At 37.6% G+C, this 5,758-nt stretch overlaps 1 pseudogene; it reads left to right on the top strand.

Moving 5' to 3' along the window:
- Positions 1-231: 231 nt before the first annotated feature.
- On the top strand, positions 232-3,276 carry LOC139180928 (serine/threonine-protein phosphatase 4 regulatory subunit 3B pseudogene; annotated as a pseudogene).
- Positions 3,277-5,758: the final 2,482 nt, after the last annotated feature.

A 5,758-nucleotide genomic window follows, 5' to 3' on the forward strand; every position in this document is an offset into this window, starting at 1 on the left:
ACATGATGAGTGAAAATGTTAATGGAGGACAGAACCTTTTATGGAAAGAACAGTGCCCTTTTCTCGCCTTCCTAATCCTCCATAGGTAGGCTTGGCGGCATTAACAAGCATAGAACATTCCTTTGGAGTAGAATCCTGGGGGAGTCATAATTATCAAGGCTGTCATAGACGGCCACGAGCAGGCTCAGAGGCTCACTTCATTTCACGTTAAGAAAGTGTTATGGGGGCAGGGGCAGAGTGGAAGGAGGGGAGCAAGGCATGGTAGTGAGTAGTGGAACTATGGGGAAGCCTTATTGATTTGAGGGGGCGACCAGAATTCCTGTGGCCTCAACTTAATCTGCCATGTTTTCTCGCAATTTTTCCAACCCCAGCTACCTCAGCGGCCACCGTTGTTGGGGCCCCAACGCCAGCTGCCGTTAACCCTGAGCTCGCGCGAGACACAATCACCTGCCGAGACCGGGGCCAGGGTGAAGAGAGAGGAGGGTGCCATGGCGGACGAGCAGAGCATAGTGAAAGTCTACTTCCTGAATGATGACCAACAATGGGAAATTCTAGGCAAGGGACATGTCTCTGCTGTTTATGTGGAACGCCTTCAGGGCATCTGTCTGCTAGTTCGATCTGAACCTAACGGCATACAGATCTTAGAGTCAAAGATAGATCCAGACACGCCCTATCAGAGACGACAAGGGACATTAATTGTTTGGTCTGAAGCTGAGAACCACGGTATGGCGATGAGTTTCCCGGACGCAGCAAGTTGTTACGAGATATGGAAAGACATCTGCCAGGTTCAAGGTAAAGACCCATCTACCGATATCACACATGACCCCTTAGTTGAATCCGAAGACGAGACATTGGATGACGTAACAGATGACGTGCTTGAGCTGCCTAACTGCGAACTCGGTAAGCTTGACCAGATTGCTCACTTAGTTACCTCAGTTCTCACGTCACCTCTGCATAAGGAAAAGTTGGCTCTGTTAGTGGCAAATGAGGACTTTATTAAACAATTACTGCAGTTGTTCCACACGTGTGAGGACCTAGAGGATACTGAAGGCTTACAGAATCTGCATGACATTGTTAAAGGGATGTTATTTCTCAACCAGGCATCTCTGCTTGAGATCCTCGTTTCTGATAAGTATATCATGGATGTGGTGGGATGCCTTGAATATGACCCTGCCTTGGCTCAGCCAAAAAGGCATAGAGAATTCTTAACCCAAAAAGTGAAATTCAAGGAAGTTATACCAATAATAGACCAGGCACTTCTGCAAAAAATACATCAGACATACAGAGTACAGTACATTCAGGACATCCTTTTTCCTATCCCATCTATATTTGAAGAGAATTTTCTTTCTACTCTTACAAATTTTATTTTATTAAACAAGAGTGATATAGTCAATATGCTGCAGGAAGATGATGAGTTTTTGTCTACCGTTTTTGCACAGTTAAGGGATAAGACCACAGATGATGATACACGACGTGAGCTGTTATTTTTTTTCAAGGAATTCTGTGCATTTTCTCAGACATTACACTCTGCAAACAAGAATGCACTATTCAAAACACTGACACAACTGGGAATTCTTCCTGCTCTTAAAATTGCAATGGGTATAAATGACTTGCAAATAAAGTCAGCTGCTACTGATATATTTACTTATCTAGTAGAGTATAGTCCATCCAGGGTTCGAGAATTTATAATAGAAGACCAGGAAAGTGAAGGCAGCATCCTTTTCATTAATTTAGTAATTGAACAAATATTCTGTGATACTGACCCTGAGCTAGGAAGTGCTGTTCATTTAATGGGAGTTCTTCGTGCCCTGCTTGATCCAAACAACATGGTGACAGCATCTAGTCACTGTGAAAGAAGTGAATTTCTACGTTTCTTCTGTAAGCATTCTATGAATAACTTGATTGCACCACTTTTGTCAACTACTTCAGCATATATACGTGACAAGGATAATATAGTTGGATCTGACGAAAACAACAAAAACTGTCTCAATAATTACCGCACAGCACAGCTGCTTGCCTTAATTTTAGATCTGCTTTCATTTTGTGTGCAACATCATACATATTACATGAAAAAATATATTTTGAACAAAGACTTGCTAAGAAAAGTCTTGATCTTGATAAATTCCAAGCACACTTTTCTAATCTTGTGTGCTATTCGTTTTATGAGAAGGATGATTGGCCTTAGAGATGAACTTTTAAATCGTTATATCATCAAGGGAAATTTTTTTGAGCCAGTTGTAAATGCTCTTCTAGAGAATGGAACTCGGTACAATATGTTGAATTCAGCTATTGTTGAGCTGTTTGACTACATAAGAATGGAAAATATCAAATCTCTTGTTGCCCATATAGTTGAAAAGTTTTATGCAACGCTTAAGTCAATTGAATATGTTCAGACATTCAAAGGATTGAAGGTGAAATATGAGCAAGAGAAAGAGCTGAAAAATCAATTAACGAAGAATTTATGTTCTGTCCTGTATAGTCAAGTATTTTGCAGAGGTTCCAGTGTCTTGGAGGAGGAGGAGGAGGAGGAAACGAGTATTAATGAAAATATAAAGGAAGAAGCAGTTAAGTCACCACCGGAAAGTGATATTGAGATTCAGAAAACAAAAGAAAATGAAGACAAGGTAGATCTTCCCTCCAAAACATCTTGTGGTGACTTTAAATTTACTTCATGTCATTCTGCTGATGCTGCTGATGAAACAAGTAACCCAAACCGCACAAGCGTGATTTGCTTAGTGGATTATTCAGATGATGAAGAAGAAGAGGAAGATGAAACACCTCCCAGCAAAAGACCACATCTTAGCCCATAAAGTCTTTATGGAAAACCCATGACATTACTAAATTCTGGTAAAATTGTGTAACATTAGCTGAAGAGTCTGAATCCAAAGCTTCCATATTTAAATACATGTATTTAATAAATAGCAAAGATGTTCATTGTTATTATCATCTAACAGAATTTAGTTTTGTAAAACAAAAAGGATTTCAGGGTTAATAATCTAATATTAATGTAGTTCTGTTTCAAGAGTGTATACCAGACATAGCTAATAACAGTGCAGTTGCAAAGCTTGTAACATCATTTGCCCAATGGTTCTGGCTATGGTTTTCTTTTTCCAGTTCCTTCTTTGAAATAAAAGTGTATGTTTATGTGGAAAATAGAGTCAACTGTAATAAAAAGTAAAGCTATTCACTTTTCTGTGAAGATTTGACAAAAATTCAGTCTTATAAGTAACTGGAAGAAAGTGACTTTTGGTGTGTATTTTCATGAAAATAAAGGAAGATGGATTCAAAATGTTCAGTTGTTACTATAATTTTTTGTCTGGTTAGATGGGATGCAAAGAATTGGTCCAGTAGTATTCTAAAAGACCTTGGGATTGGTTAGAAAAAACAAATGCTTTAAGCTGCCTAAATTGTGAAAGATACTTGGTAGGTCATTTCCTGATTCATGAATAAACTTGTGTCTGTCTTCAGAGCAGTAAGTAACTTTTTTAAAAAGAGTATTTATTTATATTTGTTGACTGCTCTGGGTCGTTGTCACTGCACTTGCTTTCTCTTGTTGAAGTAAGCAGAGGCTGCAGTGCACAGGCTTCTCACTGCGGTGGCCTCTTGTTACAGAGCACGGGCTCTGGGGCCTGCAGGCTCTGTAGTTGTGGCTCATGGGCTTAGCTGCTCTGAGGTATGTGGAATCTTCCTGGATGAGGGATCAAACCGGTGTCTGTGCATTGCAAGGCAGACTCCCAACCCCTGGTAACTTTTAAAGTGTAACTTACAAAGACTAACATACCAAAAAATAGTGCTGAATGATGTGGCACTTAATATCTAGAAACCATTTTGCACAGTTTTTTAAGAAAAAGTTACTTAAGTGTTAGATTACACACACAATACTTGAAGTTTTTTCTGTAAATGAATGGGTGTAACATGAAAGGTGCTTTATTAAAGAAGTGATTGCAAGTGAATTTCTAACAGTAAGATGTAACAAAGAGGTTTTTTTTTTTTTTTTTTAGAGTGGGGTGTAAACTGGGTCCAATTTCCCTGGAATTGCTTGAAGCCATTTCTCCTATTTCAAGATTTTAGAGTTAATTTTTATTATGACCATTGTTTGTACAAGATGATCTGTCTTTGTAGATATGAAGTATAGTTTTCCAGAAGACAGATATTTATCTTGTATTAAAAATACCACTGTACTTGTTTTATACCATTTGCTGATATTTATGCTGAACTATACAATTCAGGAATTAAAAAGTGACCCTGTAATTCCAAAAACAAAAGAGACCATTTTAAAGTGCCAACAGGGGATGCATCTTATTCAAAACTGAGAGATTGTTGTTAGTTACAAAAAGAGGGTATTCCTAAAATAACAAATACTGATTTAATCATCATATATAAAAGCTGCTGAAGTATGGACATGACATCAGAAGATATAATCTGACATGACTGAGGATGTGACACAATAGGGAAACTTCATTTTCACATCTCTCAAGCCAAGCTATTTAAATGTTGTAATGGGATGATTCAGATTGTGAGTGCATGTCAAAAAAGGAAGTTTGTTTGAAGAGCATTTCGTGTTTTCCTTCCCACTAGACTGTCATGGGAATGTTCTCCATAGTACACACATTTGCATGCATGCACAAGCTTTTGTTTGAAAAAATATCCTTAACTCTATTTTGGTGGGAGAAGTTCCATTTCCTTAGCAGAACAGATATTTACAACCAGACAGAGAATAACAATTCTTTGCTGCTTTCTCTGCTTATTCTCTTCCCTTCAGCTGGCCATAATGGGAGGTTAATAAAAAGTAAAAATAAAAACAAGGGGAAAAGAAGAAAAGAAAAAAAGACAGGCATTCTCTCTGTGTAACCTCTGTGAACCCTTTTCTAGTCTCAGCAACTTAATGTTAGGGAAACAACATGACAAGAAAAATGGTGCAAAGGCAAATTGCCCATCAGATGGTAAAACCTACTATTAAGGGAACATTTAAGAGGGCAACAAAACACAGAAGAGCAATCCTTACTGTCTGCACACTGAGTGAAAAATTGACCAAAATGTTCAGTCTCTATAGATAGTTTGTGTGAGAGGTACCATGTCAAAAATGTTTACTTTCATCTTTAAGTTTTTTAGAAGCAATTTTAATAGGCCCCTGAAGTAGATTGTTTATAAAAAGAAGAAACAGTGTGGAATGGCCTTGTACTTAAAACGAAATTCAGGTGAGCATTTTTGAAGAGGTGCCCTGAATTTGTCAAGGTTTTGACTTTAGATATATGACTTCCAGTCATTTTTATGGCATAGTGACTTTCTAAACTCACCAACAAAATGGGGTGATATAACAGATAAAGCAAAAGCTTTATATTTAAACAGCCCTTGATGACAATGCAGATTCTGATGCTTACTAGTTCTGGGACCTTAGACAATTTACTTGTTTTTTCTTTCAACCACAATTTCTCCAATTTGCCTTAAAAATTAGAAACTATACATAAATTACCCAGAAAATATTTAGTACTCAATAAATAACTTTCAAAACTCGTTATCATCATCAGGAGCAGTATAATCATTTCTAAGAAGGGGGAGGATAAAGCCAGGTATAAGTAGTTACATCAGAAGTTATGCCCATAAATCAATAATCTATATTCTATGATGCATTAAAATCTAATGAGTTCATTTCTGGTTAGCAGACAAGTCTATGTATATGTATCCTGCCTTACTAAGACACAACTGAAATAAGCAATGAAGACACTCTAGTGGAATGATGTCTGAGGTGTTAACAAAG

This window comes from Bos indicus, chromosome X, assembly GCF_029378745.1.
Source record: "Bos indicus isolate NIAB-ARS_2022 breed Sahiwal x Tharparkar chromosome X, NIAB-ARS_B.indTharparkar_mat_pri_1.0, whole genome shotgun sequence".
Classification (NCBI taxonomy): Eukaryota; Metazoa; Chordata; class Mammalia; order Artiodactyla; family Bovidae; genus Bos; species Bos indicus.